This window comes from Marmota flaviventris, chromosome X, assembly GCF_047511675.1.
Source record: "Marmota flaviventris isolate mMarFla1 chromosome X, mMarFla1.hap1, whole genome shotgun sequence".
NCBI classification, from domain to species: domain Eukaryota; kingdom Metazoa; phylum Chordata; class Mammalia; order Rodentia; family Sciuridae; genus Marmota; species Marmota flaviventris.
This window is the reverse complement of record NC_092518.1, coordinates 16,318,860-16,333,633: the sequence shown is the minus strand read 5'-3', so window position 1 is coordinate 16,333,633 and position 14,774 is coordinate 16,318,860.

Genomic DNA, 14,774 nt, shown 5'->3' with positions numbered 1-14,774 from the left:
GACAAGGTAATCAGAATGGTATCCTGAACTTACCACTGGTCAGTTTCTCAGCCATTTATAAGATGTCTGCCCCTTCCCTCCACACGATAGTAAGATGTGGATTTATTTTAAGGGCTGCAGCTGCTTGGTCACTACCCAGCAGTGTTAGTTTTTTTTGCTGCTGTGAGCAAAAGACCTGACAAGAACAATTATAGAGGAGAAAAAGTTTATTGGGTACTCAGTTTCAGAGGTCTCAGTCCATAGATGGCCAATTCCATTGCTCTATGCTCAACATGAGGCAGTACATCAAAGCAGAAGGGCCTGATGGAGGAAAGCAGCTCAGGACATGACAATCAAGAAGCAGAGAGAACTCTCACTCACCAGGGACAAAATATATACCCGAAAGGCACACCCCAATGACCCACCTCCTTCAGCCACACCTTCCTGCCTACAATTACCACCAGTTAATCTCTATCAGTGGATTAATGTGGTGGTCAGGTTAAGGCTCTCATAATCTAATCATTTCACCTAAAAACCTTCTTGCATTATCTCACACATGAGCTTTGGGGGACACCTTCTATCTAAACTGTAACACCAGTCCACATACAGACAGGTCCCCTCACTGAACAATTCTGTTGGATTCTCCCTGGACTATTTGACTGGCAAGGTGTTCTGGCTTGCCTTTAGTTTTCAAGGATGCTGCCTTGGATTGGAGGCCTTGCTTTTATACTCACATCTTGGCTTTCTGGCCTATGACTCAATTGTATTCAGCTTTACTCCATAGCTCTGGACAAGTGGCACCTGCCTCCAATCTCCCTATGCTTTTCCAGACCTATTTAACTCTATCTTGTCTCTCTCTGTTGTAAATCAAGATCAGATGGGCTTTTTACATAGAACTAGGGACAATTCTCAAAAGCGTTTAGCAATAGTTAAAAGCAAAGGGATCATAGAAATGACAAGATGGAAAAGGAGAAGGAAAAAGCTAAAGAGGAAAATTTTCAGCCTGGAGAACAGGAAGGAGTGGGCAAGGTTGATGAGATAATTGTCTTCAGGTATAGAAAGGGCTCTGCTGGAGAGAGGAAGCTGGCTGTCCTCCCATCCGGCCAAGGGCACACCAAGGGCTTAGTTGCAGCATGGGGGATTTACGTAAGATAAAAGAATTTCTTGAACAAATGTGGAAATGGGTTTCAGAGGGGTTTTGTATAATTGCCTTCGCAGGAGATGGCTAAGAATAGCATAACTCCTCCAGCAGCCGGAAGGCAAGGAGGTGTTCTATGGACAAGCAGGAGGTGAACATTGTTTGTTGCCCCTTCTATAACCTCCACCCTCCCCTTTTACTGTAGGAATAGAATTTTCCACACTCTCTTAGGCACCCATGAAAGAGCTCAACCCTTTTCCAGAGCAAGGGTTCTTGGCCAATTCCTGATATTTTTAGAAGAAAATCAGCTAGTAAAGCCTTTGCCCCAGTGGTCACCAGAGCACTCTAGTAGTGATAATTCCAAAAGCCATAGAGGCAATTTCTGACAAAATGATATCCTAGGCAGACTCAAAATTGTTTCTTTAACTGAAGGGTTGCATGGCTGGTTTTTAATTAGAATGGATTAATACAGTGTTCCCATTTATAAAAACCAAAATTGAAAGGATAGAAAAGCAATGAGGTGATTTAACTCAGGAAAATATCCTCTGAATCCTCTTCCTCACAAATATAACCCTTCAAAAAAATATAACCCCTCAAAAGAGAGGGGAAATTAAATAAAATAATTTTTGTTATTTTTTTTATTGTTGGTTGTTCAAAACATTACATAGTTCTTGACATATCATATTTCACACTTTGATTCAAGTGGGTTATGAACTCCCATTTTTACCCCATATACAGATTGCAGAATCACATCGGTTACACATCCACTTTTTTACATATTGCCATACTAGTGTCTGTTGTATTCTGCTGCCTTTCCTATCCTCTACTATCCCCCCTCCCCTCCCCTCCCCTCCCCTCCCCTCTTCTCTCTCTACCCCCTCTACTGTCATTCATTTCTCCCCCTTGTATTATTTTTCCCTTTCCCCTCACTTCCTCTTGTATGTAATTTTGTATAACCTTGAGGGTCTCCTTCCATTTCCATGCAATTTCCCTTCTCTCTCCCTTTCCCTCCCACGTCTCATCCCTGTTTAATGTTAATCTTCTTCTCATGCTCTTCCTCCCTACTCTGTTCTTAGTTACTCTCCTTATATCAAAGAAGACATTTCGCATTTGTTTTTTAGGGATTGGCTAGCTTCACTTAGCATAATCTGCTCTAATGCCATCCATTTCCCTGCAAATTCTATGATTTTGTCATTTTTTAATGCAGAGTAATACTCCATTGTGTATAAATGACACATTTTTTAATCCATTCGTCTATTTGAAGGGCATCTAGGTTGGTTCCACAGTCTTGCTATTGTGAATTGTGCTGCTATGAACATCGATGTAGCAGTGTCCCTGTAGTATGCTCTTTTTAGGACGTTAGGGAATAGACCGAGAAGGGGAATAGCTGGGTCAAATGGTGGTTCCATTCCAAGCTTTCCAAGAAATCTCCATACTGCTTTCCAAATTGGCCGCACCAATTTGCAGTCCCACCAGCAATGTACAAGTGTGCCCTTTTCCCCACATCCTCACCAGCACTTGTTGTTGTTTGACTTCATAATGGCTGCCCATCTTACTGGAGTGAGATGGTATCTTAGGGTGGTTTTGATTTGCATTTCTCTGACTGCCAGAGATGGTGAGCATTTTTTCATGTAGTTGTTCATTGATTTTATGTCCTCCTCTGAGAAGTGTCTGTTCAGGTCCTTGGCCCATTTGTTGATTGGGTTATTTGTTATCTTATTGTTTAATTTTTTGAGTTCTTTGTATACTCTGGATATTAGGGCTCTATCCGAAATGTGAGGAGTAAAGATTTGTTCCCAGGATGTAGGCTGCCTATTTACCTCTCTTATGGTTTCTTTTGCTGAGAAAAAAACTTTTTAGTTTGAGTAAGTCCCATTTGTTGATTCTAGTTATTAACTCTTGTGCTATGGGTGTCCTATTGAGGAATTTGGAGCCCAACCCCACAGTATATAGATCGTAGCCAACTTTTTCTTCTATCAGACGGCGTGTCTCTGATTTGATATCAAGCTCCTTGATCCATTTTGAGTTAACTTTGGTGCATGGCAAGAGAAAGGGATTCAGTTTCATTTTGTTGCATATGGATTTCCAGTTTTCCCAGCACCATTTGTTGAAGATGCTATCCTTCCTCCATTGAATGCTTTTAGGCCCTTTATCAAATATAAGATAGTTGTAGTTTTGTGGATTGGTTTCTGTGTCCTCTATTCTGTACCATTGGTCCACCCGCCTGTTTTGGTACCAGTACCATACTGTTTTTGTTACTATTGCTCTGTAGTATAGTTTGAGGTCTGGTATCGCTATACTGCCTGATTCACACTTCCTGCTTAGAGTTGTTTTTACTATTCTGGGTCTTTTATTTTTCCATATGAATTTCATGATTGCTTTCTCTATTTCTACAAGAAATGCCGTTGGGATTTTGATTGGCATTGCATTAAACCTATAGAGAACTTTTGGTAATATCGCCATTTTGATGATGTTGGTTCTGCCTATCCATGAACAGGGTATATTTTTCCATCTTCTAAGATCTTCTTCTATTTCTCTCTTTAGGGTTCTGTAGTTTTCATTGTATAAGTCTTTCACCTCTTTTGTTAGGTTGATTCCCAAGTTTTTTTTTTTTTTTTTGAAGATATTGTGAATGGAGTGGTTGTCCTCATTTCCATTTCAGAGGATTTGTCGCTGATATACAGGAATGCCTTTGATTTATGCGTGTTGATTTTATATCCTGCCACTTTGCTGAATTCATTTATTAGCTCTAATAGTTTCTTTGTAGACCCTTTTGGGTCTGCTAGATATAGAATCATGTCACCTGCAAATAGTGATAATTTAAGTTCTTCTTTTCCTATTTTTATGCCTTTAATTTCTTTCGTCTGTCTAATTGCTCTGGCCAGTGTTTCGAGAACTATGTTGAACAGAAGTGGTGAGAGAGGGCATCCCTGTCTTGTTCCAGATTTTAGAGGGAATGCCTTCAATTTTTCTCCGTTCAGAATGATGCTAGCCTGAGGCTTAGCATAGATAGCTTTTACAATATTGAGGTATGTTCCTGTTATCCCTAGTTTTTCTAGAGTTTTGAACATGAAGGGATGCTGTACTTTGTCGAATGCTTTTTCCGCATCTATCGAGATGATCATATGGTTCTTATTTTTAAGTCTATTGATGTGGTGAATAACATTTATTGATTTCCGTATATTGAACCAGCCTTGCATCCCAGGGATGAATCCTACTTGATCATGGTGCACAATTTTTTTGATATGTTTTTGTATCCGATTCGCCAGAATTTTATTGAGGATTTTTGCATCTAGATTCATTAGAGATATTGGTCTGTAGTTTTCTTTCTTTGAAGTGTCTTTGTCTGGTTTAGGAATCAGGGTGATGTTGGCCTCATAGAATGAATTTGGAAGTTCTCCCTCTTTCTCTATTTCCTGAAATAGCTTGAAAAGTATTGGTATTAGTTCTTCTTTAAAGGTTTTGTAAAACTCTGCTGTATACCCATCCGGTCCTGGGGTTTTCTTAGTTGGTAGTCTTTTGATGGCTTCTTCTATTTCCTCGATTGATATTGGTCTGTTTAGGTTGTCTATATCCTCCTGACTCAATCTGGGTAGATCATATGACTTAAGAAATTTATCGATGCCTTCACTATCTTCTATTTTATTGGAGTATAAGGATTCAAAATAATTTCTAATTATCTTCTGTATTTCTGAAGTGTCTGTTGTGATATTGCCTTTTTCATCCCATATGCTAGTAATTTGAGTTCTCTCTCTTCTTCTCTTCATTAGCATGGCTAAGGGTCTGTCAATCTTATTTATTTTTTCAAAGAACCAACTTTTAGTTTTGTCAATTTTTTCAATTGTTTCTTTTGTTTCGATTTCATTAATTTCAGCTCTGATTTTAATTATTTCTTGCCTTCTACTTCTTTTGCTGTTGATTTGCTCTTCTTTTTCTAGGATTTTGAGATGAAGTGTGAGATCATTTATTTGTTGTTTTTTTCTTTTTTTAAGGAATGAACTCCAGGCAATGAATTTTCCTCTTAGAACTGCTTTCATTGTGTCCCATAGATTCTGATATGTGTGTCTGTGTTTTCATTTATCTCTAAGAATTTTTTAATTTCCTCCTTGATGTCTTCTATAACCCATTGATCATTCAGTAACCTATTGTTCATTCTCCAAGTGATGCATAATTTTTCCTTCCTTCTTTTATCGTTGTTTTCCAGTTTCATTCCATTATGATCAGATAAGATGCATGGTATTATCTCTACTCCTTTATAATGTCTAAGAGTTGCCCTGTGACATAATATATGATCTCTTTTTGAGAAGGATCCATGTGCTGCTGAGAAAAAAGTGTAACTGCTTGATGTTGGGTGGTATATTCTATATATGTCAATTAAGTCTAGGTTATTAATTGTATTATTGAGTTCTATAGTTTCTTTATTCAACTTTTGTTTGGAAGATCTCTCCAGTGGTGAAAGAGGTGTGTTGAAGTCTCCCATGATTATTGTATGGTGGTCTATTAGACTCTTGAACTTGAGAAGAGTTTGTTTGATGAACATAGCTGCACCATTGTTTGCAGCATATATATTTATGATTGTTATGTCTTGTTGGTGTATGGTTCCCTTGAGCAGTATGTAGTGTCCCTCTTTATCCCTTTTGATTAACTTTGGCTTGAAATCTATTTTATTTGATATGAGTATGGACACTCCTGCTTGTTTCCGAAGTCCATATGAGTGATATGATTTTTCCCAACCTTTCACCTTCAGTCTATGTATGTCTTTTCCTATCAAATGCGTCTCCTGTAGGCAGCATATTGTTGGATCTTTTTTTTTTTTAGATCCATTCTACTAGCCTGTGTCTCTTAATTGGTGAGTTTAAGCCATTAACATTTAGGGTTATTATTGAGATATGGATTGTTCTTCCAGCCATATTTGTTTATTTATGTTACTTAAAATGGTTTGTTTTTCCTCTATGATTATTTTTCCCTTTGTACTACCTTCCACTGTTGGTTTTCATTGTTATTTTCCATTTCCTCTTCCTGTAATGTTTTGCAGAGGATGATTTGAAGAGATGGTTTTCCAGCTGCAAATTCTTTTAACTTTTGTTTATCGTGAAAGGTTTTAATTTCCTCTTCCATCCTGAAGCTTAATTTCGCTGGATACACAATTCTTGGTTGGAACCCATTTTCTTTCAGTGTTTGAAATATGTTGTTCCAGGATCTTCCAGCTTTCAGAGTCTGTGTTGAAAGATCAGCTGTTATCCTGATTGGTTTACCCCTAAATGTAATCTGCTTCCTTTCTCTTGAAGCTTTTAAAATTCTCTCCTTATTCTGTATGTTGGGCATCTTCATTATAATGTGTCTAGGTGTGGATCTCTTATGATTTTGCACATTCGGAATCCTGTAGGCTTCTAGGATTTGGGATTCTGTCTCATTCTTCAAGTCTGGGAAGTTTTCTCATATTATTTCGTTGAACAGATTGCTCATCCCTTTGGTTTGGACCTCTATACCTTCCTGTATCCCAATGACTCTTAAGTTTGGTCTCTTTATGTTATCCCAAATTTCTTGGATGTTCTGCTCATGGTTTCTTAACAGTCTCGCTGAGCTGTCTATGTTCTTTTCAAGTTGAAATACTTTGTCTTCATTGTCTGATGTTCTATCTTCTAAGTGATCTACTCGGCTGGTAGTATTCTCATTTGAGTTTTTAAGTTGGTTTATTGCTTCCTGCATTTCTAGGATTTCTGTTTGTTTTTTATAACCTCTATCTCCCTGTATAGTTGATCTTTTGCTTCTTGGATTTGTTTATGTAACTCATTGTCGAAGTGATCTTTCATTGTCTGATTTTGCTGTCTAATGTCTTCCTTGAGACTCCAGATCATCTGAAGCATGTAAATCCTGAATTCTTTATCTGACATTCCATCTGCTGCAGCTGTTACCTCTTCTAAAGTTGTGTTGACCTGCATTGCTTGTGGTCCTTTCTTTCCTTGTCTTTTCATACTGCTCGCGTTTCTTTCTGCTTGGTGAGACTGTTGTGGTATTGAATTTTCCCCCTATATATTTATATTGCTCTTGTATAGTTGCAAAGTCTCCCTTGCAGGGGTGGGCAGCGGCTGTGCTGCTCCTCCAATTGGGGTGATCTGTCTACCACGCTGGCAGGCTGCTGGGCCTGTTCTCCAGGTTGCAGGTCTGCCTACCTTGCAGGCGCAGGCAGCGGCTGTGCCCCTCCTCCAATTGAGGTGATCTTTCAACTAGGCTGGCGTGCTGCCGGGCCCCTTCTCCGGGACATGCGGTCTGCCTACCTTGTGGGCGGCAGCTGGGACCTTCCTCCAATTGGGGCGATGTGTCTACCACGCCGGCAGGCCGTTGGGCCTGCTCCACTGGTCGGTCGCAGGTCTGCCTACCTTGCAGGCGCGGGCGGTGGCTCTGCTCCGCCACTCCTCCAATTGGGGTTATGTGTCTACCACGCTGGCGGGCTGCTGGGCCTGCTCCACCGGTCGGTCACAGGTCTGCCCACCTTGCAGGTGCGGGAGGCGGCTCTGCTCTGCCCCTCCTCCAATTGGGGCGATGTGTCTACTTGTTATTTGTTATATATCCTGATTCTCTCTGTAATCTAAAATATCAATGGTATTATATAGTGGTATAAGCTTCTAGTGTGTGTGTCTATATGTGTACAAATATATGTATTTTTTCAGATATTTGTACATTTTTGTATCTATATAATTATATAAACACATGTGTAAATTGTATATGACAGTATACATAGGTACCACTTTTTTTCTGTTTCCAGAATGATATTAGTCTAGGACTAATCAGAAAAAAATTACCTTTATCTTCTCAACTGACTGATTTTGGAAAAAAACAAAAAGTTTGCATGCAAGTGCACAAGATAATCTACACTGTCCTCCACTGAAAAACTATGAAATGTGTCATTGGGTTTTCATTCCAAGAATGCAACAAAAAGCAATTGCTAATCTTTCTCTTTTTCTGTCACAGCACTGTACATGTGTGTACGTGTATGTGTATATGTGTACGTACATGTGTGTGTGTCTGTGTGTGTGTGTGTGTGTTACTGGGGAATCAAACCTCAAGCCTCATGAATATTAGGCAAGTGCTCTCCCATTGAGTTCCAGCCCCAAACCGAGCACCATCCTTTGATGTATACAGTTGTAAAAAGTTGTTTTAATGGGGGAGGGAAAGGAAGAAGCCTAGATGTGTTTCATCATTCATCAAGATGAAGGCTCTACTCCTTTTTTAAACTGGGGGGGGGGGGGGGAAGCACAATTCCTACATATCAAATCCAAACCCATCAGTTAACAATTCTTTCTTGATAGCTCCCCATCTGTCCCCTCCCATCACTCCTACGCCACCAGTTTATTGTATGTCCCATGGATTACTTCAATGGCCTCCCAACTGGTCCCCTAGGCTTCAATCTTATCTCTCTCCAAGTATTCTCCATACGAGCATCTGCTAACACTTCATTAAATAAAACCTAATCACGTCACCAATTCAAATGTTCAGTGGCTCCCAAATGCTGGTAGGATTGAAACCAAATTCAGCATCATGACTCTTCAAGACCCCTCTCTATCTGGCCTGTCAAACTCTCTTGCTTCTCACTAATCCCTCCTTGGCTACTCTCCAAGTTCTAGCTTCAGCAAGCTGTGTTCAGCTCCTCTCAATGGGTTATTTCAATTCTCACATCTTTGTGCTTTCCACAACCTGGCCTTTCTACCTGGAACTATCATCCTCTACTTTCTTTCCTGGCTGCCTCCAAAACGTGTTACAAAACTTAGGTCCAGTGCTGAGGGTATAGTTCAGTGATAGAGCACCTGCCTAGCATGTACAACAACCTGAGTCCCATTGCCAGCACTGGGGAAGAAAAACAACCACTCAGTCCAGCTTCATCTTTTTATCAGGAAAGCTTCCCAGCCAAGACCCAGTATAATCTCTTATTCACATCCCAGTAATAAGTGTGGAATTGCCTACAAGCACGGACAAAGCAAGAGTTGAAAGAATGAGGGGAGAAAATATTTTTGAAAGAATTTTATATTCAGAATTCCTTCAAAAAAATCAAAGTAGTTATTTTTGTTCTGTTAAACAGGCCCACTAATACATGCAATCTTTGTGGAGGAAAAAAACAAAACTTACTTGGACTTTCTTATATTTTGCTGTTAATTTAAAAAATCTTGATGAAACATACATATATAAATGTGCACAAATCATTCATGGAAATAGCATCCAGATCAAGAAACTTAATATTATCAGTATCTCAAAGGCCCCCTTGTCACTAGCCCCCAGAATTAATAACTCCAATGACTTCTAATAGCATTAGGTTGGTTTTGCATGTTTTTATATTTTATGTAAATGGAAACAAATTATGTTCTGTTTTGTGTTTTACTTCTTTTGTGCAACATTATGTTTGTGGGAAACACTCAGATTGTTGCATGTAGTTTTAATTTGTTCATTCTTGGTTTTGTAGGTTAATATTCATTTATTTGCTTACTATACTGTTGATGGGCATTAGGAGCCTTCCCAATTTGGGACCAATAATGCTTCTATGAATGTTCTCCCACATGTCTTTCAATGAACATAGGCTTGCATTTCTGTTAGGTATACATTAGGTTGAATATGAAACTGCCAATATTCAACCATTTTTTTTTTTACCAATTAAAACGATAACTTAATACCTGGGAATGAAATTGCTGAGTCATAAGACACAAGTATATTCAGTTTTAGAAGATCCTGCCAAATAGTTACCCAAAGTAGTCACACCAATTTATACTCCCACCAGCAGTATATGGAACTGTGCCTATGTCCGTTTTTATTATACCATTCTGGGGAGGGATGGGAGTATATAAATAAATCACATGGTGGTTTTAATTTGCATTTCCTTAATTATCAGTAAATTAAGAAACTTTCACCTATTGATTGGTGGTTTGGTTATCTTATTTTGAGAACAAGTTCAAGTCATCTGCCCAATTTTCTATTGGATTCTCTGCTTTATTCATTTATTATTATTATTTTGATTTCACAGCTGAAAGCATTGTAATTCTTTAATTGCTTAGCTCTATAAATATTTTTATGCACTCCTATTCCCAAAGAACTCTGTTTTTACCTCTATTCAATTATATATTATACTGTTGAAATTTTTATTTGCATATCTACTTTTTCTTATGAATTGCTAAGTATTTTAAGTCATTAAATAATTGGGAAATAGAACTTTTATTCATCACTGTACTCCCAACCCTAGAATAATATCTAGCAAATGACTCAATAAATATTTGTCCAGTTAACTGAAATACATTTAGCATATTTTCCCTAAATTTGTGTTATCTTTTATACTCTGTTGTACATTGTTTATTCCAGCAAGACAAATTGCATGAGACAGCCATTCTGCCCCTGTCTCCACTAAGTTACAAAAGAACACTAGTTGTAAATGAACAAAGATGAGTATCAGAAATTAGAATTTTTCAATAAAAATGAGTGACTACAACTAATAACAATCTCATAACTGATGAGAAAAAAATTAAGATCTCAATAGGTTAATGGGTGAACACTGATGTATAATTTTTACCAAATGGGGTAAAAAAATCTAATTACAAAATAAATCAATTACACACCTATATATTTAATAGATATAAATATTAGTAAAAACGAAATTTTAAAAATTGTTGATCAGGTTTTATAAATCTGACAGCATTTTATACTGTTCTTTATTGCACTTTATGTAATAGTTGTTGGTTTATATGTCTGCTTCCTCCAATGTACTATCACTTTCTTATAGGCAAGACACATTTCTGATTTTTGTTTTGTTAAACAGGCCCACTAATACATTCAATCTGTGTGTGTGTGTGTGTGTGTGTGTGTGTGTGTGTGTGGTATTGAGTACTGAACTCAGGGCCTTCAGCATATTAGGCAAGTATTCTACACTGAGCTACATCCCCATCTCCGTACAATATTGTCAGAATTATATTTTTCAGTTCATTTTGCAAGCCATATGTGCCTTCTTTGATGGAGCAAATTCACTTCTAAGTATTTATTCTAAGGAAATGATCAAGAGGAAAGAAAAAAAAACTCCACACATTAAGTTACTTATCTCTGTATTATTTACAATAGTGAGAAAATGAGAATTTCTAACAATAAAGAATTTATTGAATAAATTATGTCATAGAAAACTGTAAAGAATATTATGCTGCCACTATAAATGGACAATTATTAAGCACCTATGCATTCAGGCCATTGCTGCTACATGAAAAAAAATCATGCAAAATCATATTACACCCTTAATAAAATTATGCCAAATAATTATGCATGGATCCAGAAAGCAGCATGGAAGAAAACAAATAAGAAATTATTGGAAATTTTAAGGTGGCAGGATATTGGAGAAGGTTCTTTTCTTCAATGTTGTAATTGTTCATTCATTCATTCATTCATTTATTACCCTAGTATATCACATATTTCACTTATTTGTTCTTGTCTGTCTCTTCAAGTCCAAGCTCTGAAAGGGCAGGAGAACTTATCTGTTTTGCGTATTACAATATCCTCAGCAGTCACGAAACAGTGTAAAGCATGTAGTAGGTGATCAATATTTATTTTTGTAATGAAAAAATAAATGCGCTTAACAAGGATCTCTTATGTGTCAGGCACTGTTCCAAGTGCTGTAAATATAGTATTGAATAAGATAAAGTTCTAACATCATGGCACTTAGAAGATGTTGGAGGAAGACAAATAATAAGAAGGGAGAAAGGGAGGGAAGGGAAAGGAAGGAAAAACAAACAACTCTGGTTAGATCTGAGAAGGTAAGGGACAATTGAGGGGTGGACTTTAGTTAAGGGGCCTGATTTTAATAGAGTTATGTGAAAGACACATGAAAAGCATTTCAGGCTAAGAAGTAAAGGCCCTGAGACTAAAAAGACGGGAGAGTGCTTAATAAAGTTAAAGAAACAGAAATATGACTGATGTAGCTAGGAAAAAAAAAATGGAAAGTGACAGCAGTCACTGAGAGCCAGGCCATATAGAGCTTTTGGGTCAGAAGAAGTTGTTTGGGTTTTATTGTAAATGTAAAGACACTGAAGATTTTTGGCAGAATAATGGCAATATTGTTATTATAATTCTGTTATCATACTATTATAATATTGTTCGTGAAGTTTGGGTTTAAAGTCACCAAAGTCCTAGATTAATCAACATGCAATATTAGCAACTAAGACGCTGCCTCATGTGTTATAGGCACATGTTAAATGACAGTTGATTTTTCTTTATTCTACAGTAAATAATCACTTTGCACGTAATACCAATTTTCCTGGGTGAGGGAGTGCCTTATTATTACTACAGTTTGTAGACTAATTTTAATATGCTGAATGCTTTACAATGGTTTTTATTTAATGCTTACAATAAAATTGAGGCACTGAGCTTTCAGCTTCTAAAGAACCATTTGTGCTTCAAAAAGCTTTTGATTGATTTCTTCTCAATAAGGTATGTGCATTAACTCAAATTCAATTGGCACCAGAGCCAGGGCTGAGGTCAGGTGTGCAAATCAGAGTTGCAATGTGAATCTCCAAGGACTAAGTTTGGCCTTTGTTGATAAGTAGAAATTTTCTCTGGAGTATTGGGATGAATCTACTCTAGCACTCTTCTAGATATATTCTTACAGCAACTTTGGAAAGTGGACAGAAATACATTCCTTTCATCTTGAGTGAATTTTCCAAGAGCTAAGTTACATGATTTTAGAAGTAATGGAAAATACCAAATGTTCATGTGCACTTGTTTTATTAGAATAACTAAGAAAAAATATGATTGGCCTCTGAAGAAAATACAATCTTCTAATATTTGGCAGTTTAAAGGAATCTTTAGACTTAGTTACAGACATTGCTGGGTAAAGGCAATTATTCAGCACAGAACCTTATGTACAGAAGTAATTATTTCAACAAAAATTTTTATTAGATTTTCTCATTAAGAAAACAAAATGTAGACTTCCCCTTAAATGTAGCAGGCTCAGATGTAGATCTTCCCCTCTTCAAAAATGATTATAAAATGTTTTCTAAAAATGATTAAAGCCCACATGATGAAAATAATGGACCCCCTACTAGAAGCAAGCTAAAATATCCTGTAAAATATCAGAATTCCTCAAGTCTTGGGAGCTCTAGGTAACAGAGACTATAAGAATGCTTATTAGGGTTAAAAACAAGGTGATTGCTTGAAAGTCCCTCAACTACCCACAGACAGTGTTTCAAAGGTTTTCTTCTCTGGAAAAGTGACCTAGAGATATTCTGGTTTCAGGAGACTGAACAGAGAGGACAGGGAAAACCCAGAACCAAACACAGGTATACTTCAGAGAAGTCTGCCAACTGAACTGAGAATGCCCCAGCCAGGAAATCCAGGCCTTAGGGTCACCATAGTTATATGTTTGCCTAAGGGAGTACTTGAGAAAAGTGAATTCAAACCCAGCATTTCATTACTGCTTGCTACTTAAATGCTCATGGGCAAGTCATTAGTCTACCCAAGCCTTGGTTCCCTCACCTGTAAAATGGGTATAATATTAGGTATCTGAGTTGTTGTGCTAATTAGATTAGATAATATAACTAAGGCATTTTGTACATGTCTGGCACATGGTCACATGTTCAATAAATGATATCAAGCATTATCAGTGAAGGCCAGGTTCTGGTGTCCTTTCTAAATGATTCAAAATGAAACTACCATCAAGTATGAATTCCTGTAAGCTGACTCCTTTTGATATGGATGTTATTTTCCAATAGATTACTACAGAAGCACACCTGAAATTTTCACTAAGTCACGGGTCAAAATTGTGTTTGTGAACATTTCCATTGCCCGGTAAAGTATTAGAGAAAAAGCTCTAAAATCAGACAAATTTTGCTTTGTTTCTGGTTCCTCCAATTACTAATGTGGTCTTGGTGAGTTCAAGAAGTATTCCTCACCTGTGCAGGGAGAACAACTATTTGCATGATTGTTGTGAAGATTGTCTATAATGCAGGCAAGGTCATAGCAGAGTGCCTAGGACATGGTGGGGGTCAACAAATAGGAGCTGTTTTAATTATGATTATTATTAGATGAAAAATTATAAATGCCAACTAAAAATTTGGTTAATTTTGGAATAAATGTAATCTGGATTATTTTTGCCATGCATCAAATGTCAGTGGGGAAGGAATTTTATCTATTATCCAGTACTGGTTTTACTAACTTCAAATCAATTTTGAAATTAACAAAATATACTTCTAAATGGTAAACTACACTTTTCTTTTTGTCTAGGATACTGCAGGTATTTCAGTCAAACTGGCAATAGACATAATACTCAATATTTTAAGTAAGCTTTAATTTAGAAAAATTAACCTAATCATTTAGTTCATTTAGTTAGTGGCATTTATCTCATAATCAATGGGCAAATGAAAACAATTTTTATACAAATTCTCTAAAAATACTGGAAATATTGTAATTTATTCCAATATTATGTTTCATAGGATATTTTATTTAATTTCTCATTGGGATATATTTAAAAGCTTAGAAAATATTGTAAATCCATGGCTTAGCCACAGATTCTTATTCAGTTACCTTCTTAATTGAGCCAATTAACAAAACAAAATACACATTCAAATGAAACATGTATCTAAACCATTTAGGAATAATTAAAATTATAGATCAGGTTTTCTTTCACTGATCACAAATTATT